Below are 26,620 nucleotides of genomic sequence, written 5' to 3' on the forward strand. Positions count from 1 at the left end.
AACACAAAACAAATTTTCTTTACACAATATGTCAAATATTTCTCAAGAGAAGCCAAATGTTTAACCATTATGCAAACGTGATGGGACCACTTAACTGCCATCGATCTGATCCAATGTATCCCAGCCTCGATCTGTCCCAATGCATCTCATTCTCCAACCGTCCTCTCACCAGATCATAACAGAGAAATTAAGAAACAAAAGGCAAATAATCAAAAAAACATTCCAACAGATGTGAAAGCAAATCAATGAAATTAACCAGCTCCAACCGCAGCCCACCTTAATGGTTATTTAGAAAGAAAAGAAAAGAAATCAAAACTCTACATCTAAACCTCATCACACCTATCATCGTGATTTTGACACCTTTCAAGCCCGCACAGTCTCTCTCTGCAGGCTCCATCCACACCCATACCAGACATTCAAAAGAAATCAAACCAAAATGAAAGTAATAAAGACAAACTCCTTCAGTAAAACAAATGATATGAAACAAATGATAATGGTATAACCCAAGTGGTTCGATACACTCCTTACTTAAACACATTTTGTTATTTTTAAGACTAGTTTCACCTTAAGTGAAAGCTAAGTTGTGTGTGTGTATGTATGTGAAATCAGATTGTGTGAATGTGTGCCTGTGTGTGTCTGTGTGTGTGTGTGTCTGTGTGTGTCTGTGTGTGTGCGGGTGTGTGTCTGTGTGCGTGTGTGTGTGTGTGTGTGTGTGTCTGTGTGTGTGTCTGTGTGTGTCTGTGTGTGTGTGTGTGTGTGTCTGTGTGTGTGTCTGTGTGTGTCTGTGAATGGGTAATTAAGGCTTCTTGGCCCCCATCCCCCGCTCAATCACTCACTGAAATCAAAAGGACATCCCAATCTCACACATACATACAAAAATTAAATTTAAATAAAAAATATCATCTGTACCAACTCAACCAAACATCACAATTCAACATCATCCACGCTTCATTCATATTATAAACATATACCTTTCACCACACTCGTTAATCATTTCACATCTCTGACAAACAAAGGTTAGTTCTTCTGCACTCAATTCCTCTGCTCTGATCTCAGGCTACTCTGATCTCAGGCTCTACTGCCCCTCCTCACATCAGCTCCTCTACTCTCACTTCAAAGACGGACTGGAGTCCATCCTTCATCCAGACCTACCCATGCCCTCCAGTGCACAGACAGATCCAAATATTCCCTTATCAAAATAGTTTAACATTCATAAGTCATAACCCCAAATGAATGCCTACTTCCTTGATTGTCTCACTCACTCACCCAGCTGTTCCCTGACAAACCCGTCGCCTGTCTCACCTTCCTGTCACTTCCCGGCCCCCTGGCCCAGTACCCCCACTTCCTGTCCTCTGCTCTAAAAATAACTTCATCTGTTATCTCACTTTGACTGTTCTCTCCTTATCTCCACCTGTGGCCTCTTTCCTGTTGCATCTAATCTCACGCCATCCTGTCATAAAAGCCATTGTAAGCAGCTGTATACACGACCCCCCTTGGGCCCTCCTGTCTCAAAAGGATTCCTACCCCCCGGGCAATATAACCTCCTCAACTTTTGTCTCTTTCATGCTCCATGCATACAGTCTCCCCTGAGCATAAAGGCTTTTGACACAAAGACCCTATCTCCTCACTTCATGAAATAAATCCATCTGTAAATCATTAAATGGTTAATCACACTTCTCATCTTCCCAGAGGCAAGCCGCCCCCAGGTTTTTGAATTAATCACACATTCCCAGGGAGAAGGCCAACCCCCTCCCCAGCGTATAAAATTATTAAGGATCAATAAAAACAATCATGTCGATCACTGTAAACACAACCATATCAAAATTTGTCATTGCAGCAAGCCTCCATCAATAAATTATCCTACAAGTCGGAGGCTTGTGTCAACATTTTAACAGTGTATTAAAGATTTACCAATCTAAAACAAGCATAAACACATGTCCTAACCATATTAACAGTGTATTAAAGATTCAACCAATTACACCAGCATCAACAGATTCCACCATAGCAATGCAAAGAAAATATACCCCAACAAGCCTACATCACTAAATTATCATCCCCATGATCTAAAGACTTGCAGCAAACATTAATCTAAACATTATCCTATTTAAATCAATGGCCTTAAAGCTATAACAAGTATCAATATCTGACATTTCAACATCAATGCATTCTATACAAGCATCTTAATTCAAGCTACATAAAACACAACATCATTATTCCAAGCTCACAATTGTACACGTTACACAAATTAAAAAAACTGGAAATGTCCATCAACTCTAATTATTATACATGTAAGCATCATTTCAGCATAACATTATAGTGGTTAGTCCTAAATACTCCTTTCTTCATACACATGTGATAAATTGACTTTACTGCAAGCAACATGTAACTCTAGTGTAGAGCCTCCTTCCAAATTCAGCCTATAGCTACTCTCTAACTACCGTTTATCTGTGTATCATGTATGCAATAAAAGTTATGATGCATGTTTTTAACTGTACTTATTTTTAATCCATCACTACTCATTCCCCCCTGGTTAAAAATATACCCCTGTGTATCAAAGACAATAATACAATCCACCCCGTATAGCCGGTTTGTGAACTCCAGATTTATCATAGGCAATGTACCCATTACTTCATTTCCCCTCAATAGGCTCACTGTATTGTTTGCAGCCCAAGTAAACCCTTACTGACTATCTCCCCTAACCTAACCACCATACATGTTACATCTCTTCCCCTGTTTACACAAAAATACAATGCACAATACACAAATACAACCATATTACATAATGCAGAATATTCTCTTACCCGTTATTTACTCCCCTGAGCGAACTATCACGAATGCACTAGACCCAATCCACGCTGTACCGCGCATGCGCAGTGGCAACCGAAGCGACTGTTATAACGTCGCTTACGACAACCAAAATCTGCCATGACATTCATAACATGCCCCTACATTCATAACCTGCCACGACATTCATCACGTTCTCTACCCCTTCCCCAACATCATACTCAAAACCCGAAACGCAACATATGCCGCCCGCAAACGCCACAAAACAATGGCACGCAAGCTAACTAGCTTAGCCAGCTCTAATGCGACGTTCAAGGCCCTCACGGGAGCCGTGCCTTTCAAAATCCGTTCATCCACGCAATTCGCTCAGCACCAACCAAAGCATAAACAATTCACACAAGCTTAAAATAGCCAACCACTCTAACAGAAAATAATTTTTAAAACATCCTCACCAACCAGCGCCGCACATATAGTTCAACACGAATCCCTTCTCCTACCTACTCCGCCTCACTTCATAGCACCGCGAACGTTACATACCCTCCACAACACCATGACGTCATCAAGCAGCGACTCCTTAATATCATACACTACCGCTACCGCATCAATAATAACCCTCAAAACGGCCACAATCTCTCCACCCCACGTCTTGATCCGCTTCTTACCTGCAATCGCCGCCACAGTGTTTAAACAATTCTCCCATAACGCCATTGTAACGTCCCCAGTTTCACCGCGGACTTTTCCCACAGAGCTAAGCTAGCTAGCCCCAACCACCAGCAGGACTCGCCTCAAACATATGTCCGTTGGCCTTTAAAATATCATAACAAAACAACAATAAAATATCATAACAAAACAACAATAAGCCCCCACGTTTCGCCAATCATTCATAACCATAGCCATAGTCCCCCATACAATTCCTAACCATAGCCATAGTCCCCATACGACCATTAAGTACTTATCAGTCAGTTCGACCGAATTGTTTTTGTATCACAGCGAACGTAATTAATCAACAGGCCGGTTTCGCTCAAGATTAAAAAGGATACTATGCCTAAGGACGGCAAATATATCTACATTTAAAACAGGCCGAGTGGTCCCCCAGACTCCAGTCCGTCCCTTCCCAAGCCTTGTCCTGAACACGCCGGCACCCTACACTTCTATTAATTACTACGTTTTTATCCTGTAATCGCACAGACCCCTGCGCTGATCATGCCAGGGTCTATCAATCTTTCACCATACTTGACTTGCATGTTCTGAAATAGCAACAGAGCCCTTAGCCCGACGCATTTATGCCCATACTGACCCACTCACGGTCCCCGTCCCGCCTATTCTGTGGCTCTAAGCAGGGTCACATGCACATTGGACACAGCTCTCTTCCCATTTCAGAACAATCAAATCTCCTCAACTTACCCGCGCCCTCTTCCTGAGAATAATTTTAGGGCAATTACATACTCAGAACGCGCTCCTGTCGTATACACCAGAATAACCGTGCTTCCTAGCAAGAAAAGCCTTTTATCTGCCGTCATGCGACGCCACCCCCGTTATATCATGACCAGATAGTCTGTGCGCCACCAATACGCAATCACATTACTATAACATGAGGCCTTGTAATTACTTCAACTCCCCCGTACAGTTCATAAAGTATATTCCATACGAGTTAACCAACCCAACCCCCGTGGCCCGCATAGGCCGAGCCCGGCCTCCTGTGTCTGAATAAACATACAAACATAAAAAGCCCACGTTTGCATGTTCACTGCACAACAAGCGCGATCTTCATACCTCCGGACATCCTAACCTAAAACACCGCACCCCCAACCCTGCATGCAGAAGCCATATTCACCGTGGGCCCCAAACAGTGGCGTACACAACCAACCTTCATCCTGTCCCTCTCTCTCCTCCACTCAGACAACAAGCCCATCGTCTATCACTCAAAACGCAGCAACACCCCAGCTCTTTGCCCCGTGTCCCCAACACACAGCAAGGTCCAGATATGATACATATGACAAGACCCTACCGCACCTTTTCAGGGGGAGACACAAAGGATGGGAAGAACGGCACCATTTCTGTGGTAAATTCCCACAGACTTTCTACAATAATTTGAGGTTATTGTAGTACAATACAATGAGATTGATTAACTGGAAGGAGGAGGAAGGATTCATACTGATAGAATTGTTGGTCTCCTCATCTGACTTAGCAGATGAGGAATAAAACGTGTACGCCAGACAAACCAGAACTGTAGTTCAACTCAACTGATTTATTTGAGCCAGGGCCAGAGTGAATAGAAGGTTGCCTTTTACATACAAAAGATTATCAGAGAACATTAACAGGGCTGTCTGTTGTACAGAAATATCACAATCAGGTTTGCATCTCAAACCTCAATAATGTACATATAACAGTCGGTAACATAATCTGAACATACATTAACCATACTGCACACATTATACATGAGTAAATCTGGTTTCAGATATTAAGGATTTACACTAAACTTTAAACAACAAATGGTGTTTTCCCATGATTTACTCACATAAAATGCAAACAGCACAGCAGTCTCTCTCTGGTGGAAGGAGCGGTGGAGCCCCCAGACCCCCTGGGGTTGGTCCGGTCTGAGAGCTGCCGAATTACCAAAATGTCCCCTCCTTTATACTACAATTTCTAGCCAATAATAGCTTTACATAATACAGTTGGTCCGTGGGCGTCTTCTGTGAGCGGTCTCCTGTGGGCGCTGGCAGCCCCTCCCCCCTGGGTTGTGGCGACGTGATGGGACAGCGGTGGCCCCCGTCGATGTGATCTTTTGCTGAGATGAAGGGCCTGTCTTGTCTCACGAGGGGGGGTGTGAATACGCTTTGACCCTTTGGGCTATTTACCATACAGTACTAATCTGATCACCTAGTGGGGGTGGAGAATAGCTCTCTGTCACCCCTGTTTCATCTATATTTAGCACTGAAAACCCACTCTGCTAGCCAGTATACAAGGTTGTTTATGAAATTCAACTCAATATTACCACAGAAGAAAATTATAGATCTCCAGCGAAGGTTCCAAGTCGTATATAAGAGATGGAAAACTACCATGAGAGACGCCAAGGAGACACTATCACGAACTGAGATAGTAACTGGGGGACTCGAAACAGTCATCACTGAAATCCATGGTTTCTGCGCTGACGTCCAACGTGCATATGAAAGTTGACACGCCAGATCAGGAAACCCGTAGGAGAGTCGATCTGTGCTCCCAAACATCCCAGATCATCTTCAAAAGAGCCTCAAGCCGACTGTATGGAACACCTGAAGATGAAGATGACTATCCTGAAGACAGTACTCTATTCACAGGAAGCAACAACTCTTACTTCTCCAACTCTAAGAAGACCTCCGCAAGTTCGAGAGGGTCCACAGCAAGACGCCAAGATGCTGCTGCCGACGTCGCTGCAGGCCAAGCTGTTCTCAAGCTAACAAAAGAGCAACACCAAGAACATCGAGAAATACAGCGGCTGGAAGAGGAAGCTAAAGAACAGATAGCCGAACAAGAAGCAGCAGCTGTCCAGCATCGCTTGCAGAGAGAGGCAGATCGCTTGGAGATCTAGCTGACGCAGTGAGTTCAAACAGAATCCCCATTCCTGAACCTGTAGTATTCAAAGGGGATCCATTATTATACAGCGACTGGAAACTATCATTTCAAACTCTGATAGATCAGAAGAACATCAAGGAAAATGAAAAGATCTACTATCTCCGCAAGTATGTAGATGGAGATGCAAGAAAGGCGATCGATTTCTATTCGTAGGCTATTTCCTACTCGGCACAGAGAACGCTTATGTTGCAGCGTGGAAGCTTTTGAACGAGAGATATGGAAACCCATTCACTATCGCACAGTCCTATAGAGAGAAGCTCAACGAGTGGCCCATGATCGGACACAAAGACAGCCTCGAGCTCAGAAGCTTCGTTGATTTTCTCCGCAGTTGTGAGGTGGCTATGATGCACATAAAGGCCCTGGAAATCCTGAACGACTGTAATGAGAATAGGAAGATTATCTCCAAGCTTCCAGACTGGTTGATGGCCAGGTGGAGTAGAAAGTCTGTTGAAATGGAAGATCGGAATGGCCATTTCCCAACTTTCAGCCATTTCATCTCGTTCCTGAATTACGAAGTAAGGATCGCCTGTCACCCAATTACCTCCATGCATTCAATCAAACAAGGCGAAGCAGAGCACCCAAAGGACAGAAGAAATAGGACCGTCGGAGCAAAGGTACTGGCTACAAGCTCCAACGAGAAGACGGTCATGACATGTATCTTCTGCAAGAGGGATGGACACACCTTGCTCAAATGCAGAAGGTTCATGAAAGAAGGAGAACAAGAAGAAACCTCTTTCATTAAAGAGAACAGGCTGTGTTTCGGTTGCCTTAAGCCTGGCCATCTCTCAAAGGATTGTAACAAAAAGAGTGAATGCGACGTGTGCCACAAGCGGCACCCTACATCACTGCACTCGGACAGAGCCAAGGATTACAGGAAACCTACACACGTCAGAGAAAGGGAGTACCAAGATAAAGAGGAAACTAAATCGACGCCTCCTGAAATACCCATTACAGCGGCTACGACTCACAGAGCCATCGTTGGTAATGTTGGCGCGATCACCTCTGCAATCATCCCAGTCTGGCTATCATCAACGACCTGCCCAGCAGAAGAAGTCCTTGTGTACGCGCTGCTGGACTCCCAGAGCGACTCGACCTTCATTCTAAGGGAAGTCGCCGACACGTTGAAAGCCAACAAAGACCAGATCAAGTTACGACTCACCACGATGACTGCAACCTCTACAGTAAACTCTCTAAAAGTGAGTGATCTACAAGTACGTGGCTACAATACAGGCAAGACGATATCCCTGCCACCAGCCTATACAAGAGAGTTCATCCCAGTCAACAGAGCTCACATTCCAACGAGAGAAAAAGCAAAGTCCTGGTCCCACCTGGAGCACCTTCAGAAAGACATAGCACCTCTGTTGGACTGCGAAGTAGGCCTGCTCATCGGGTATAACTGCTCCCAAGCGCTTCTACCAAGGGAAGTGGTATCCGGCAAATCGAACCAGCCCTACGCACAACGGACAGACCTAGGATGGAGCATCGTGGGATGTGGAAGTCCCTGTGTTGATTTCGGAGATGCCATCGGAACGAGTCATCATATAGAAGTAAAACAAGTGACACCGGATGTTGAGTCTTCAATCAACCTTCGAACAGAAGTACACTATGTAAATCGGCTCAAAGTGAAAGAAGTGACTCCTACAGAAATACTAAAGGCCCTAGAGTCCGACTTCTCAGAAAGGTTCAAAGAAGATAATCCCATCTCACAAGATGACCTGAAGTTCTTATCAAAGCTGAAAGAGAACATCACACAGAAGGAAAACGGTCACTTTGAGATGCCCTTGCCGTTCAAAAAAGAACGACCAGAGTTACCTAACAACAAGATCAGCGCTATCCACCGCCTGAAAGGTCTCGAAAGAAGACTGAACAAAGATGAAAACTATTACAAGGACTACTGTACCTTTATGGAGAATATCATCTCCTGTGGTGACGCGGAAAGAGTCCCTGAGGAGGAGATAGACAACAGCCCGGCCTGATACATACCTCATCACGGGGTGTATCATCCGCAGAAACCAGGAAAAATACGCATCGTATTTGACTGTTCTGCTCGCTTCCGAGAGACTTCCCTCAACGACCATCTGCTCACTGGTCCCGACCTAACAAATGCATTGGTTGGTGTCTTGTGCCGCTTCCGAAAGGGCTCTGTCGCAGTCATGTGCGACATCGAGAAAATGTTCCACCAGTTTCAAGTAAGAAAAGAGGATCAAGATTATCTACGCTTCTTATGGTGGGAGAATGGCAAAATGGATACAGCACCATCAGTCTACAGAATGAAGGTCCACCTGTTTGGGGCAGGCTGTGCCAACTTCGGCCTAAAACATCTGGCAGCGCATGGAAAAAACCAGTTCAACAAGGAAACCAAACGCTTCATCCAAAGGGATTTCTACGTGGACGATGGTCTGGCAAGCGTGGAACGTGAAGACAAGGCTATAAGACTTGTCCAAGAGTCAAGAGAACTCTGCAGCACTGGGAGGTTGAGACTGCACAAGTTTGTCTCTAACAACAAAAATGTCATGGCAAGCATCCCAGAAGAAGAATGTGCTGTAGTTAAGGAACAAGACATGGACTTAGGAGAACTACATGTGTTAAGAGCTCCTGGAGTAGAGTGGTGTGTTACATCCGACACCTTCCAGTTCAGAGTCCAAGTAAAGCCCCATCCACTGACAAGACGAGGCGTGCTCTCTACCGTAGCCTCCATATATGACCCCTTGGGGTTCGTGGCACCCTTCGTCCTCCTCGGGAAGCAAGTTCTCCAGCAGATTTGCAGAGACAAAGTCGACTGTGACGATGAACTACCAGAAGCCCTAAGACCTCAGTGGGAGTCATGGCTCAGAGACCTCCCCAACTTGTCCGAGACACACGTACAAAGATGCTACGTACCTCCAGATTTTGGCGATGTCAAAGGCTACAAACTTCACCACTTTGCAGATGCAAGCGTCACAGGATACGGCGGATGTTCCTACCTTCGACAATCAACGAGTCTGATGAAGTCCATTGCTGTCTAGTAATGGGAAAGGCAAGAGTTACTCCAACGAAAGTTACAACAATACCAAGACTCGAACTCGCTGCAGCAGTTGTTGCCGTTCGAACCAGCGACATGCTCCGGAATGATCTACAAGAATCCTTTTGGACGGATTCCCAAGTTGTTCTTGGCTACATAAACAACGATGCTAGAAGATTTCAAACCTTTGTAGCCAACCGCATGGAAAGAATTAAGTCAAGTACAAAACCTGAACAGTGGTTCTATGTTGCTTCTGAGGACAACCCCGCGGATCACGCTTCTCGAGGTTTGACTGCAGATCAACTTAAGTCCTCAAACTGGTTCACCGGACCAAAGTTTCTTTGGCAAAAGGGTCCACTCCTCAGAGAATGCAAGAAGGGAGAGGTCAACGAAGATGACCCAGAACTTCGCAAGGCTCTCGTGTGTAACACTGAGACAAAGGAAGAGAGATCTTTACTAGACAACCTGAAGAAGTTCTCTGACTGGACAAGAGCTGTAAAGGCAGTGGCAAGGTTAAAGCGAATGGCCAAAGGACATAAAGGTCTGAAAGAACGCACCAACGAAAATACGAGTATCGAAGAAAGAAAAGAAGCTGATCTTGCTATCATTAAGCTTGCTCAAGAAGAGGTCTTCCTGGCTGAGATAAAAGAACTCAAGCAAAAGCAGAAACTTGTCAAGACAAAGGGAAGTAAGCTACAAAGGCTAAGCCCCTTCCTGGACGAAAACGGGATCCTCAGGGTGGGAGGGCGTTTAGGCCAAGCGGAGCTACACCCACACATAAAACATCCGGCGATACTTCCACAGAAAAGCCACATCTCATCCCTAATCATCAAACACTACCACGAAAAGATCCAACACCAAGGGCGTGGAATGACCACAAACGCACTCAGAGCTAATGGATGGTGGATTATGGGATGCAGCAGCGCTGTCTCGTCGCACCTCTACAGATGTGTCAAGTGCCGAATGTATAGACGACCCCATGAAGAACAGAGAATGGGCGACCTACCTCAAGATCGGATGGAAGCAACTCCACCTTTCACCTACACCGGGATAGATTGCTTCGGCCCAATCTGCGTAAAAGAAGGAAGAAAAGATCTAAAAAGATATGGACTCATACTCACCTGTCTATGCTCAAGATCCGTTCACATAGAAGTGATTGACGATATGACTACAGATTCATTCATCAATGCACTCAGATCATTCATTGCGATCAGAGGAAACGTTCGCCAACTCAGATGCGATCAAGGAACCAATTTTGTTGGCGCAAGAAGAGAATTTACAGAACTCATGAAGGGAATGAGTGAAGAAAGACTGAAGGCTCTGGGATGTGAGTTTCTGAATGACCCATCCGGACCTGACCCTTTGACCCCGAATCACATTCTAACGATGAAATCTACAATCATTCTGCCCCCACCTGGACAATTCATCAAAGAAGATTTGTACCTACAAAAGAGGTGGCGCCGAGTTCAGTATTTGGCCAACGAGTTTTGGACAAGATGGAGGAAAGAATATCTTCTCAACTTACAACAGAGACAGAAGTGGTGTAAAACCAGAAGGAACTCCAAAGTCGATGACATCGTCCTTCTCCAAGATGAATTGACACCACGCAACGAATGGCGACTAGCAAGAGTCACTGAAGTCTACCCAGGACAAGATGGTAGAGTCAGAAAGTTGAAGCTGCTAGTAAGCCACACCACATACGATAGCAAAGGGAAAGCTACAACCAGTACGGTGTATTTAGAGAGACCAATACACAAGATCATTACATTAATAGAAGCAGACTAGAGCACTAGTGAGTCATTTAACATTACGTTGTTTTGGCACTTACCCATTTTCTGCTTGCATTTACTCTAAAAATAGGAGTTTTGTTTTTGTTTTTGTTTTGCACTGAAGGGAGATACTTACCTGGTTGAATCCAATTGGTCCTAAAGACATATTCTTTGAAGTATCCACAATAAGAAATGTCACATTCTATATTTATGTGCAATAAGACATTCCACATTTATTGGTATGTGTAATTGCCACTGCAGCTATGGTTAACAGTTGGTTAATATAGTTATTTATGTTTACAATTTATATGCTTATTTTGTATAATAGTAATGATACACTCAATTGCTTTTCAATGTATTTCTTATTTGTTTTTATATAAGATACATATTAGTGGCGCACTGTTTTTTCTATTTTATTTGTGCAATTACCACATCTCACGAGAGTTGACACCCCTGGTATCCGGTGACGTGTTTCCGCTTTCTCTCTTGCGTTGGAACTATGAACTTGAGTGGTAATGAAATTACCTGCCGTTCTAATAACTAAAGAACAAGCCATCAAGCCAACGTATTAAGACAATCTTCCAAGAAACTGACAGAAGACACACTACAGTAAAGCATCGATGTTCTCATATACCGGCACGCAGCCAATAAGGTATTGATTGATGGAGATGACAATTGTGGTGTATGTATAGTTTGTATACCATTGTTAATGGACTTGATAGTAATGGTATCTTTTGTATGCATTTGTACTCATACAGATTTTACGGTTTGGATGATGTTTTGGATGCTTCTTTATTAAAATCAGTTCAAGAAATCAACTTGTGTTTTGCGTCGTGCCCGAGGATGTTACAACGTGCGTGTGTCATCTTAATGATGACGTCACACAAGGTGCAGGGCAGCGAGGGGCTCAGAGTCACAGCAGGTAGTGGCAGGAAGCAGAGAGCCTTGCTACTACTAGCCGAGGAGCTAGTCTCTGTTTCACCTAACACTATTGCTCCGTGATCATAGCCATTAATCTCTAAAGCTAACCACTATTTGTAAAAGCCACAACCACGTTACCATATTTGTAATAATGTAAATCATTGTGTCGTTGTGCATATTGTGTTTATAACGTTAGTAGCTAAGTTAGCTAGCTTGGTAGCCAGCATTCTCGAAACTCCTAACATCACCCGATTTCAAATGGTTCTCTCCTCTTTGTATACCTTTGTCCTCACAAGTATTCTGCCAGGGAACTTATGGACACGACAATAGTAGTAGTTATAAGGTGTTTGAGCTTGTAACGTTAACGTTAGTTAGCTAATAGCTATCGTGGTAGCCCGTTTCGTGACTGATGCACCGAGTGGGGCTACTAGGGGGCTACTATCGTATCAACATGCCGTGACGTGTAGCTTGCTAGCCGGCGGCATGAATGCCCGATTTAAAATGGTTCTCTCCTCTTTGTATACCTTTGTCCTCACAAGTATTCTGCCAGGAAACTTATGGACACGACAATAGTAGTAGTTATAAGGTGTTTGAGCTTGTAACGTTAACGTTAGCTAATAGCTATCGTGGTAGCCCCTTTCGTGACTGATGCACCGAGTGCTATCCGAGGGGCTGCTATCGTATCAACATGCCGTGACGTGTAGCTTGCTAGCCGGCATGATGTGTGTGCAGTGCTTTGCCCCACAGGTCTGAGAAGAGGACCTGCACATTTTACTCGTTCCCCAAACTCTTTTACATGGCCCGATTTAAAATGGTTCACGACAGTAGACATCATGTGACTCTTTGCCCGTCAATGTGTGGCTCTTCCATCCAAAAAAATATAAAATAAATTCTAATATATATTTCTTTTTATTACATTTTTTTTATTTTTTTATTTTTTTATGTCACTCAAACCTACATTTCATTGTGGTAAATCTCATGTTTTTATATTCAGAGGTAATTATATAGTTTACACTGTTTATTTTTCTCATATTTCTCATATAAGCTGTCGGGTCATCTGACCCGTTCCTGGCGGGAATTAGTGACATTTTCTCCATGGCTGTGGTAGTGTTAATGTCCATAGGTAAAGTCAAATCAAGTCAAGAGTTTTATTTGTCACGGCATACAAGTTAGTAGCCTAGCTGCAGAGTTTTGAATGAGTTGGAGTCGTTCTGTGTTTTTTTTGGGAGGCCGGTGAGGAGTGCATTACAGTAGTCAAGTCGGCTTGAGAGAAAGGCATGGATCAGTTTTTCAGCGTCTTTTTTATTTATAAACGGCCGTACCTTAGCTATGTTTCTAAGGTGGAAAAATTATGTTTTTGTGATTTTTGTGATTTCTTTTTAAGTATATTGCTGATGAATGGGAGGTTGGATATCGGATATAGTTGGCTAACTGTAGCCTCGTCAGGCAGCTGGAGCCTTGTCAGGCAGTGAGTTATCCATTAGCCACAAAAGGGTGTCCTGTGTATTTATCAGCACTTAGTCCTTCGGGTCAGTTGCCCCAATTTTCGATGATATTCGCAAGACGTGATTCGAGGAAAAGGAAAGGTTGCTCGACGAAAACAGTCCAGCCTGCCTGCATGATCCTGAGAGATTGTGAATCTGTTAAAGGGATACTGAATGAGCTTGTAATTAAATAGCTTTACGAAAAAAGGCCCAAAACCAATTATTGTTGTCCCAAAAGCTGTCACAGAGCAGCACAGTTTGCTTTGGTCTGTACAATTCATCACGGCAAAGGACAATTGTACTTTTTTCCTGGAAGTACTTCATGAGGCGACAATGATTTGCTTCGGAAGTGGTCTCTATTCAGGCACTCAGAAGTAATTGCTTTCACTTCATAAGGTAGCCTAGTTCCAAGAAAAAGTGTAATAAGTGTTCATCACACCGATTAGTTATACTGACCTATGCTGAACTATCTCTCTCTCTCTCTCTCTCTCTCTCTCTCTCTCTCTCTCTCTCTCTCTCTCTCTCTCTCTCTCTCTCTCTCTCTCTCTCTCTCTCTCTCTCTCTCTCTCTCTCTCTCTCTCTCTCTCTCTCTCTCTCTCTCTTTCTCAGAGTAATGGAAAAAGTCCATGCAAGGACAAAGTTTTTAGCAATGGTATCTCAAAATCCCTGGATAAGAGGACACTGAGGAAGCTGTCCACGTCTCTGGTTCACTGAGGATGCTGGTCTCTTCTCTGGTTCACTGAGGACGCTGGCCTCTTCTCTGGTTCACTGAGGACGCTGGCCTCTTCTCTGGTTCACTGAGGACGCTGGCCTCTCCTCTGGTTCACTGAGGAGGACGCTGGCCTCTTCTCTGGTTCACTGAGGACGCTGGCCTCTCCTCTGGTTCACCGAAGAGGATGCTGGCCTATTCTCTGGTTCACCGAAGAGGACGCTGGCCTCTTCTCTGGTTCACCGTGGAGGACGCTGGCCTCTTCTCTGGTTCACTGAGGAGGACGCTGGCCTCCTCTCTGGTTCACTGAGGAGGACGCTGGCCTCCTCTCTGGTTCACTGAGGATGCTGGCCTACAAAGCAGGTCAATCCTCTGAGGTAGCTAACTATAGGCCAATTAGCATTTTACCTGTTATTTCCAAAATAGCAGAGAAACACATAGCAGAACAACTAACAAGTCACCTTAGCACCAGCTCTGTTGGACTGCACCCCATGCAGTTTGGTTTTAGGGCAAAACACTCAACAGAGACTGCAATCTGCTTCCTCCTGGAGAGTATTAAATCTAAGCTTGATAAGGGGGGAGTTGTTGCAGCCGCATTTTTAGATCTAAAGAAAGCCTTCGACACTGTGGATCATGGTGTCCTGCTCACCAAGCTTTCTCGGTACAACTTCTCCCCTAATACCATCACATACATGAAGTCTTATCTTGAAGGTAGAACTCAGAGAGTAAGGGCAAATGGTGAGCTATCCTCTGCCCTTAGCTGTGGTTTTGGTGTCCCCCAAGGATCTATATTGGGACCGCTGTTGTTTAGTTTATACATTAATGATCTTCCAGCTGTATGCAATAAGTCTGACATCCAGATGTATGCAGATGATACGGTCATTTATGTCCATGCAGAAACCAAGCAGCAAGCTGCAAACAAGTTAACAGCGGTGTTGACATCGGTCACTGAATGGTTGACTAACTCATGTCTGCATTTAAACACCAAAAAGACTGTTTGCATGTTTTTTACAAAGAGGCTGATGAATACTGTCTCACCTGATGTCTATGTCAGAGGAGAAAGGTTGACAGTTGTATCCGAATATAAATACCTTGGGATAAAAATGGACTCCAACCTTACATTTAAAAAACAAATCAAATCGGTAGTAAACAATGCAAAGTTTCACTTATCAAACTTCCGTCACATCAGAAACTCTCTGTCAACAAAAGCAGCAGCACTGTATTTTAATGCCATTATTATGTCACACTTAACATACTGTCTGACTAGCTGGACACAAGCCTCCTGTACAACATTACGATCTGTACAGGTAGTTTACCATCAGGCTGTGAAAGTTCTGGACAGGAAAACAAACAGCCACCACCATTGTCATAGCATAGCAAACCAGAACCTACTGAGCTGGGACAATCTTGTCAAATTCAAAGATGCCTGCCTTACCTATAAAATCCTACATGGCTTGGCTCCTCCCCCCCTCTGTACTTTCATGAAACAGAAAGCATCTGCTGATAGATATACCAGGTCTGTAGTCAGAGGGGACTGTGTAGTCCCAAACAGGAGGTCTGCTTTTAGTCAGACAGCCTTTTCCGTGAGAGCAGCCCACACCTGGAACAGTCTGCCAACACGGCTCAGGGAGTATCAAAGTTACATCTCATTTAAAATTAACTTAAAATCATGGTTGAGAGATGGTCAAGTGTGCGACCATTTTAACTGAGGGGTTGTATTTTAATGTATTTATTTGTATGTATTTTAGTGTATTGTAACCTATACTGATTCCTACTGTGTTTTAATTACTGTACTATGTTTTTTAACTGAGGGGTTGTATTTTAATGTATTTATTTGTATGTATTTTAGTGTATTGTAACCTATACTGATTCCTACTGTGTTTTAATTATTGTACTATGTTTTAATTATTGTTGTGCTCATGTCACCTGCCCCAGAGACTACAGTTGAAAATTAGCCAACTTGGCTAAACTGGCATATTTACAGTCAAATGTTCCTTAATATGCACTGTCTCTGTATTTTAAACCAATAAATACAAAAATACAAATACTGAGGAGGACGCTGGCCTCGTCTCTGGTTCACTGAGGAGGACGCTGGCCTCGTCTCTGGTTCACTGAGGACGCTGGCCTCTTCTCTGGTTCACTGAGGACGCTGGCCTCTTCTCTGGTTCACTGAGGACGCTGGCCTCTTCTCTGGTTCACTGAGGACACTGGCCTCTTCTCTGGTTCACTGAGGACGCTGGCCTCTTCTCTGGTTCACTGAGGAGGACGCTGGCCTCTTCTCTGGTTCACTGAGGAGGACGCTGGCCTCTTCTCTGGTTCACTGAGGACGCTGGCCTCTTCTCTGGTTCACTGAGGATGCTGGCCTCTTATCTGGTTCACTGAGGACGCTGGCCTCTTCTCTGGTTCACTGAGGAGGACACTGGCCTCGTCTCTGGTTCACTGAGGACGCCGGCCTCTTCTCTGGTTCACTGAGGAGGACGCTGGCCTCTTCTCTGGTTCACTGAGGAGGACGCTGGCCTCTTCTCTGGTTCACTGAGGAGGACGCTGGCCTCATCTCTGGTTCACTGAGGAGGACGCTGGCCTCGTCTCTGGTTCACCGAGGACGCTGGCCTCTTCTCTGGTTCACTGAGGAGGACGCTGGCCTCTTCTCTGGTTCACTGAGGATGCTGGCCTCGTCTCTGGTTCACTGAGGACGCTGGCCTCTTCTCTGGTTCACTGAGGAGGACGCTGGCCTCTTCTCTGGTTCACTGAGGAGGACGCTGGGCTCTTCTCTGGTTCACTGAGGAGGACGCTGGCCTCTTCTCTGGTTCACTGAGGACGCTGGCCTCTTCTCTGGTTCACTGAGGACGCTGGCCTCTTCTCTGGTTCACTGAGGAGGACGCTGGCCTCTTCTCTGGTTCACTGAGGACGCTGGCCTCTTTTCTGGTTCACTGAGGACGCTGGCCTCTTCTCTGGTTCACTGAGGACGCTGGCCTCTTCTCTGGTTCACTGAGGACGCTGGCCTCTTCTCTGGTTCACTGAGGAGGACGCTGGCCTTGTCTCTGGTTCACTGAGGAGGACACTGGCCTCTTCTCTGGTTCACTGAGGAGGACGCTGGCCTCTTCTCTGGTTCACTGAGGAGGACGCTGGCCTCGTCTCTGGTTCACTGAGGACACTGGCCTCTTCTCTGGTTCACTGAGGAGGACGCTGGCCTCGTCTCTGGTTCACTGAGGATGCTGGCCTCTTCTCTGGTTCACTGAGGAGGACGCTGGCCTCGTCTCTGGTTCACTGAGGAGGATGTTGGCCTCGTCTCTGGTTCATTGAGGACGCTGGCCTCTTCTCTGGTTCACTGAGGACGCTGGCTTCTTCTCTGGTTCACTGAGGAGGACGCTGGCCTCGTCTCTCGTTCACTGAGGACGCTGGCCTCTTCTCTGGTTCACTGAGGAGGACGTTGGCCTCGTCTCTGGTTCACTGAGGACGCTGGCCTCTTCTCTGGTTCACTGAGGATGCTGGCCTCTCCTCTGGTTCACTGAGGAGGACGCTGGCCTCATCTCTGGTTCACTGAGGATGACGCTGGCCTCGTCTCTGGTTCACTGAGGATTCTGGCCTCTTCTCTGCTTCACTGAGGAGGACGCTGGCCTCTTCTCTGGTTCACTGACGACGCTGGCCTCTTCTCTGGTTCACTGAGGAGGACGCTGGCCTCTTCTCTGGTTCACTGAGGAGGACGCTGGCCTCGTCTCTGGTTCACTGAGGAGGACGCTGGCCTCATCTCTGGTTCACTGAGGACGCTGGCCTCTTCTCTGGTTCACTGAGGATGCTGGCTTCTTCTCTGGTTCACTGAGGAGGACGCTGGCCTCGTCTCTGGTTCACTGAGGACGCTGGCCTCTTCTCTGGTTCACTGAGGAGGACGCTGGCCTCTTCTCTGGTTCACCAAGGATGCTGGCCTCTTCTCTGGTTCACTGAGGAGGACGCTGGCCTCCTCTCTGGTTCACTGAGGACGCGGGCCTCTTCTCTGGTTCACTGAGGAGGACGCTGGCCTCTTCTCTGGTTCACTGAGGAGGACGCTGGCCTCTCCTCTGGTTCACTCAGGAGGACGCTGGCCTCTTCTCTGGTTCACTGAGGACGCTGGCCTCTCCTCTGGTTCACTGAGGAGGACGCTGGCCTCTTCTCTGGTTCACTGAGGAAGACGCTGGCCTCGTCTCTGGTTCACTGAGGACGCTGGCCTCTCGTCTGGTTCACTGAGGAGGACGCTGGCCTCTTCTCTGCTTCACTGAGGAGGACGCTGGCTTCTTCTCTGGTTCACTGACGACGCTGGCCTCTTCTCTGGTTCACTGAGGAGGACGCTGGCCTCGTCTCTGGTTCACTGAGGAGGACGCTGGCCTCGTCTCCGGTTCACTGAGGACGCTGGCCTCTTCTCTGGTTCACTGAGGAGGACGCTGGCCTCTTCTCTGGTTCACTGAGGAGGACGCTGGCCTCATCTCTGGTTCACTGAGGACGCTGGCCTCTTCTCTGGTTCACTGAGGACGCTGGCCTCTTCTCTGGTTCACTGAGGAGGACGCTGGCCTCTTCTCTGGTTCACTGAGGACGCTGGCCTCTTTTCTGGTTCACTGAGGACGCTGGCCTCTTCTCTGGTTCACTGAGGACGCTGGCCTCTTCTCTGGTTCACTGAGGACGCTGGCCTCTTTTCTGGTTCACTGAGGACGCTGGCCTCTTCTCTGGTTCACTGAGGACGCTGGCCTCTTCTCTGGTTCACTGAGGACGCTGGCCTCTTCTCTGGTTCACTGAGGAGGACGCTGGCCTTGTCTCTGGTTCACTGAGGAGGACACTGGCCTCTTCTCTGGTTCACTGAGGAGGACGCTGGCCTCATCTCTGGTTCACTGAGGAGGACGCTGGCCTCGTCTCTGGTTCACTGAGGACACTGGCCTCTTCTCTGGTTCACTGAGGAGGACGCTGGCCTCGTCTCTGGTTCACTGAGGATGCTGGCCTCTTCTCTGGTTCACTGAGGAGGACGCTGGCCTCGTCTCTGGTTCACTGAGGAGGATGCTGGCCTCGTCTCTGGTTCATTGAGGACGCTGGCCTCTTCTCTGGTTCACTGAGGACGCTGGCTTCTTCTCTGGTTCACTGAGGAGGACGCTGGCCTCGTCTCTCGTTCACTGAGGACGCTGGCCTCTTCTCTGGTTCACTGAGGAGGACGTTGGCCTCGTCTCTGGTTCACTGAGGACGCTGGCCTCTTCTCTGGTTCACTGAGGATGCTGGCCTCTCCTCTGGTTCACTGAGGAGGACGCTGGCCTCATCTCTGGTTCACTGAGGATGACGCTGGCCTCGTCTCTGGTTCACTGAGGATTCTGGCCTCTTCTCTGCTTCACTGAGGAGGACGCTGGCCTCTTCTCTGGTTCACTGACGACGCTGGCCTCTTCTCTGGTTCACTGAGGAGGACGCTGGCCCCCTCTCTGGTTCACTGAGGAGGACGCTGGCCTCGTCTCTGGTTCACTGAGGACGCTGGCCTCTTCTCTGGTTCACTGATGACACTGGCCTCTTTTCTGGTTCACTGAGGACGCTGGCCTCTTCTCTGGTTCACTGAGGACGCTGGCCTCTTCTCTGGTTCACTGAGGACGCCGGCCTCTTCTCTGGTTCACTGAGGACGCTGGCCTCTTCTCTGGTTCACTGAGGAGGACGCTGGCCTTGTCTCTGGTTCACTGAGGAGGACGCTGGCCTCTTCTCTGGTTCACTGAGGAGGACGCTGGCCTCTTCTCTGGTTCACTGAGGAGGACGCTGGCCTCGTCTCTGGTTCACTGAGGAGGACGCTGGCCTTGTCTCTGGTTCACTGAGGACACTGGCCTCTTCTCTGGTTCACTGAGGAGGACGCTGGCCTCGTCTCTGGTTCACTGAGGACGCTGGCCTCTTCTCTGGTTCACTGAGGAGGACGCTGGCCTCGTCTCTGGTTCACTGAGGAGGATGCTGGCCTCGTCTCTGGTTCATTGAGGACGCTGGCCTCTTCTCTGGTTCACTGAGGACGCTGGCTTCTTCTCTGGTTCACTGAGGAGGACGCTGGCCTCGTCTCTCGTTCACTGAGGACGCTGGCTTCTTCTCTGGTTCACTGAGGAGGACGTTGGCCTCGTCTCTGGTTCACTGAGGATGCTGGCCTCTTCTCTGGTTCACTGAGGATGCTGGCCTCTCCTCTGGTTCACTGAGGAGGACGCTGGCCTCATCTCTGGTTCACTGAGGATGACGCTGGCCTCTTCTCTGGTTCACTGAGGATTCTGGCCTCTTCTCTGCTTCACTGAGGAGGACGCTGGCCTCTTCTCTGGTTCACTGACGACGCTGGCCTCTTCTCTGGTTCACTGAGGACGCTGGCCTCTTCTCTGGTTCACTGAGGACGCTGGCCTCTTCTCTGGTTCACTGAGGAGGACGCTGGCCTCTTCTCTGGTTCACTGAGGAGGACGCTGGCCTCGTCTCTGGTTCACTGAGGAGGCCGCTGGCCTAGTCTCTGGTTCACTGAGGACGCTGGTCCCCTCTCTGGTTCACTGAGGAGGACGCTGGCATCGTCTCTGGTTCACTGAGGACGCTGGTCCCCTCTCTGGTTCACTGAGGAGGACGCTGGCCTCTTCTCTGGTTCACTGAGGAGGACGCTGGCCTCTTCTCTGGTTCACTGAGGAGGACGCTGGCCTCGTCTCTGGTTCACTGAGGAGGACGCTGGCCTCTTCTCTGGTTCACCGAAGAGGACGCTGGCCTCTTCTCTGGTTCACTGAGGAGGACGCTGGCCTCTTCTCTGGTGCACTGAGGAGGACGCTGGCCTCCTCTCTGGTTCACTGAGGACGCTGGCCTCTTCTCTGGTTCACTGAGGACGCTGGCCTCTTCTCTGGTTCACTGAGGAGGATGCTGGCCTCTTCTCTGGTTCACTGAGGAGGACGCTGGCCTCTTCTCTGGTTCAATGAGGAAGACGCTGGCCTCTTCTCTGGTTCACTGAGGACGCTGGCCTCTTCTCTGGTTCACTGAGGACGCTGGCCTCTTCTCTGGTTCACTGAGGATGCTGGCTTCTTCTCTGGTTCACTGAGGAGGACGCTGGCCTCGTCTCTGGTTCACTGAGGACGCTGGCCTCTTCTCTGGTTCACTGAGGAGGACGCTGGCCTCGTCTCTGGTTCACTGAGGAGGCCGCTGGCCTAGTCTCTGGTTCACTGAGGACGCTGGCCTCTTCTCTGGTTCACTGAGGAGGATGCTGGCTTCTTCTCTGGTTCACTGAGGATGCTGGCCTCTTCTCTGGTTCAGTTAGGAGGATGCTGGCTTCTTCTCTGGTTCACTGAGGACGCTGGCCTCTTCTCTGGTTCACTGAGGAGGACGCTGGCCTCGTCTCTGGTTCACTGAGGACGCTGGCCTCTTCTCTGGTTCACTGAGGAGTACGCTGGCCTCTTCTCTGGTTCACTGAGGAGGACGCTGGCCTCTTCTCTGGTTCACTAAGGAGGACGTTGGCCTCGTCTCTGGTTCACTGAGGACGCTGGCCTCGTCTCTGGTTCACTGAAGATGCTGGCCTCTTCTCTGGTTCACTGAGGAGGACGCTGGCCTCTTCTCTGGTTCACTGAGGAGGACGCTGGCCTCTTCTCTGGTTCACTGAGGAGGACGCAGGCCTCTTCTCTGGTTCACTGAGGACGCTGGCCTCTTCTCTGGTTCACTGAGGACGCTGTCCTCTTCTCTACTTCACTGAGGACGCTGGCCTCTTTTCTGGTTCACTGAGGACGCTGGCCTCTTCTCTGGTTCACTGAGGACGCTGGCCTCTTCTCTGGTTCACTGAGGATGCTTGCCTCTTCTCTGGTTCACTGAGGAGGACGCTGGCCTCGTCTCTGGCTCACTGAGGAGGACGCTGGCCTCTTCTCTGGTTCACTGAGGAGGACGCTGGCCTCTTCTCTGGTTCACTGAGGAGGACGCTGGCCTCGTTTCTGGTTCACTGAGGACGCTGGCCTCTTCTCTGGTTCACTGAGGACGCTGGCCTCTTCTCTGGTTCACTGAGGAGGACGCTGGCCTCGTCTCTGGTTCACTGAGGAGGATGCTGGCCTCGTCTCTGGTTCACTGAGGAGGACGCTGGCCTCTTCTCTGGTTCACTGAGGAGGACGCTGGCCTCTTCTCTGGTTCACTGAGGAGGACGCTGGCCTCGTCTCTGGTTCACTGAGGAGGACACTGGCCTCGTCTCTGGTTCACTGAGGACGCTGGCCTCTTCTCTGGTTCACTGAGGAGGACGCTGGCCTCTTCTCTGGTTCACTGAGGAGGACACTGGCCTCTTCTCTGGTTCACTGAGGAGAACGCTGGCCACGTCTCTGATTCACTGAGGACGGTGGCCTCTTCTCTGGTTCACTGAGGAGGACGCTGGCCTCGTCTCTGGTTCACTGAGGACGCTGGCCTCTTCTCTGGTTCACTGAGGAGGACGCTGGCCTCGTCTCTGGTTCACTGAGGAGGACGCTGGCCTCGTCTCTGGTTCACTGAGGACGCTGGCCTCTTCTCTGGTTCACTGAGGATGCTGGCTTCTTCTCTGGTTCACTGAGGAGGACGCTGGCCTCGTCTCTGGTTCACTGAGGACGCTGGCCTCTTCTCTGGTTCACTGAGGAGGACGCTGGCCTCTTCTCTGGTTCACCAAGGATGCTGGCCTCTTCTCTGGTTCACTGAGGAGGACGCTGGCCTCCTCTCTGGTTTACTGAGGACGCGGGCCTCTTCTCTGGTTCACTGAGGAGGACGCTGGCCTCTTCTCTGGTTCACTGAGGAGGACGCTGGCCTCTCCTCTGGTTCACTCAGGAGGACGCTGGCCTCTTCTCTGGTTCACTGAGGACGCTGGCCTCTCCTCTGGTTCACTGAGGAGGACGCTGGCCTCTTCTCTGGTTCACTGAGGAAGACGCTGGCCTCGTCTCTGGTTCACTGAGGACGCTGGCCTCTCGTCTGGTTCACTGAGGAGGACGCTGGCCTCTTCTCTGCTTCACTGAGGAGGACGCTGGCTTCTTCTCTGGTTCACTGACGACGCTGGCCTCTTCTCTGGTTCACTGAGGAGGACGCTGGCCTCGTCTCTGGTTCACTGAGGAGGACGCTGGCCTCGTCTCCGGTTCACTGAGGACGCTGGCCTCTTCTCTGGTTCACTGAGGAGGACGCTGGCCTCTTCTCTGGTTCACTGAGGAGGACGCTGGCCTCATCTCTGGTTCACTGAGGACGCTGGCCTCTTCTCTGGTTCACTGAGGAGGACGCTGGCCTCTTCTCTGGTTCACTGAGGAGGACGCTGGCCTCTTCTCTGGTTCACTGAGGACGCTGGCCTCTTCTTTGGTTCACTGAGGACGCTGGCCTTTTCTCTGGTTCACTGAGGAGGATGCTGGCCTCTTCTCTGGTTCACTGAGGAGGACGCTGGCCTATTCTCTGGTTCACTGAGGAAGACGCTGGCCTCATCTCTGGTTCACTGAGGACGCTGGCCTCTCGTCTGGTTCACTGAGGAGGACGCTGGCCTCTTCTGTGGTTCACTGAGGAGGACGCTGGCCTCTTCTCTGGTTCACTGAGGAGGACGCTGGCCTCATCTCTGGTTCACTGAGGACGCTGGCCTCTTCTCTGGTTCACTGAGGAGGACGCTGGCCTCTTCTCTGGTTCACTGAGGAGGACGCTGGCCTCTTCTCTGGTTCACCGAGGACGCTGGCCTCTTCTCTGGTTCACTGAGGACGCTGGCCTCGTCTCTGGTTCACTGAGGAGGATGCTGGCCTCTTCTCTGGTTCACTGAGTAGGACGCTGGCCTCTTCTCTGGTTCACTGAGGAGGACGCTGGCCTCGTCTCTGGTTCACTGAGGACGCTGGCCTCTTCTCTGGTTCACTGAGGAGGACACTGGCCTCTTCTCTGGTTCACTGAGGAGGATGCTGGCCTCTTCTCTGGTTCACTGAGGACGCTGGCCTCTTCTCTGGTTCACTGAGTACGCTGGCCTCTTCTCTGGTTCACTGAAGACGCTGGCCTCTTCTCTAGTTCAATGGTATTCGCCTTATTCACTTGACTGAAGTCGCTTTGGTCCGCCCGCGAGGTCCACCCGTAGCCTATAGGGATTTATCATTGGGAAAATGGATTATCTGCTATTTTTGCACAAAACGAGTTCCCTTCTATCACTAACATTATTGTTTATGCATTTTTGGTTGAAATAAAATTCTGCGATTTTTTTTTGCAATTAATTGCCAATATTTTCATGTTGAGCTATAGATTGTGGATGAATATGCACAGAAAGGTACACCATGCAAATGTTGATGCTTTATTTGTTTTTAAACAAGATTATTTAGAAATGGGCAATAAGGAATTACATTGCGTTTTCAAAATGGTGGACCGGCCGTAAAACAGAAATGACGTAATCACTACACCTCCCTTTATTGGTCAAGTTTGCAATGTGAGGTACAGATGCGGAAGTGCCTGTTCACTTAATAGTAAAACGTAGCTATAAAAATGCCACGTCAAGAACAGGAAAAGTCAAGATGAGTCAGAATTACAAGCTCATGATCACCTGACCACTTCACCACCGTAGTTCTCGTGTTTTGAAATGTTTTGGTTTTGGAAGTGAATCCGTCAGCAGCTCATTGAAATGCGTTCATAGCGATCTACGAAAACAAAGGTAATTGAGATGAATAGTGGCATCACCAAAAATAAAATTAAGGATAGGCTTCAGAGGGCAAAACATGTACGTTCCCCCAGATGCTGAACAGGCGCTCCGACCAACCAGTAGGAGTCGCTGTTTGCAATGACCAGGACTCGTACCCCAGCCGCTTCCCACCTGCGAACATTGACAATTGTGTTCGTAGGGACGACTGACCAAGCCGGAGGTACCGCTGACAGCTGGATTCTAACCGAGAGTCTCTGCTGTGTTTAAAAGAAACCCCTGTATATTATATCTATATCTGTATCCCATACCTACTCTTAATAGTTATACCACCGGCCAGTGCTGTGCAATGACCATACATTATAATCTAATCTAATTGGGCTAGCACTCTTGTATTACATAAAGCCTTGTGGTTGCTCTGTGCCAATGAACACTGACATAATCAATCATGCTTTGTTTCTACCGTGAATGCAGTGGGAGGCAGACATGGTGTTACATTACCGCTTGCAGGGGTGGTTTTAGTGATCTGGAGGCCCCCGGCAATAACCAACATGAGGCCCCTTCTCAATTGTGTTTAACGCAATCATGCAGGGACAGACGTGGGGACAGATGCAGGGACAGACAAGGACAGACAGGGACAGACAGGGACAGACGTAGGGACAGAATTTTAAAATGTGTGATGGTAACAAATACCGTTCATTTGGCGCAAAGGAAGGTCAAGGGGGAATAGTCCATTGAATGTGAAATGTGGGTGATAATAAATATAGTCAAATATAGATATTTAATTGGATTGGAGGCCCACATTTACACGTAGATAGATTCATATGTATTTTATTATTACGGATTATCGCTCGTCTGAAGAGACACAAGAAAGGGAAAATGTTTTATAAATAAAATAATAAAAGATAAATTCACGTGGAACAAAGCTCCAAGCAACTGTGCCGTATGATAAAGCCGCCTATGACTGCTCGGAAGCACAGGCCATGACGGGCACAACGCAGCCACCAGGTAGAGCCCGTCTCACTACACAACTTTAATTATTGAGAGGAGTAAAGGGGGAGTGATGTATTTTTAAAGACGCCGCTCCCTCTGGGCTCTGGGGGGGCACTAAGTGTCTCTTCGTTCCCTCTGACAAAGACCCTCCTGAGCTCCATCTTACGTCTCACAGCCACGTCTGGGTCAACCATGTGTCACAGCAAGAACATGTGTGTGTGTGTGTGTGTGTGTGTGTGTGTGTGTGTGTGTGTGTGTGTGTGTGTGTGTGTGTGTGTGTGTGTGTGTGTGTGTGTGTGTGTGTGTGTGTGTGTGTGTGTGTGTGTGTGTGTGTGCAGTCAACATATTCTTAAATAATAGCGCTGCCCGAGGCTAGGCATGATACAGTCAACATATAGCAAGAGAGAGAGCGAGAGAGAGCTCCCGTTCTACAGTCAATATACAGTGTTATCGCTGCACAGACCCGGCAATGCCCCTGACCCTCCACCAGAGCAAGGCCAGAGAGAGAGAGAGAGAGAGAGAGACACATTGGAAAGAAACAACCCAAAACCAGAGCAAATTGAAATGCTATTTGGCCCTAAACAGAGAGCACACAGTGGCAGAATACCTGAGCACTGTGACTGACCCAATACTAAGAAGATCCTTGACTAGGTACAGACTCAGCGAGCACAGCCTAGCCATCGAGAAAGGCCGCCATAGGCAGACCTGGCTCCCAAGCGAAGACAGACCCACTGCACACAAGATGAGGTGGAAACCGAGCTCCACTTCTTAACAACCTGC

Source organism: Notolepis coatsorum (assembly GCF_963971535.1).
Source record: "Notolepis coatsorum genome assembly, chromosome: 10".
NCBI lineage: Eukaryota > Metazoa > Chordata > Actinopteri > Aulopiformes > Paralepididae > Notolepis > Notolepis coatsorum.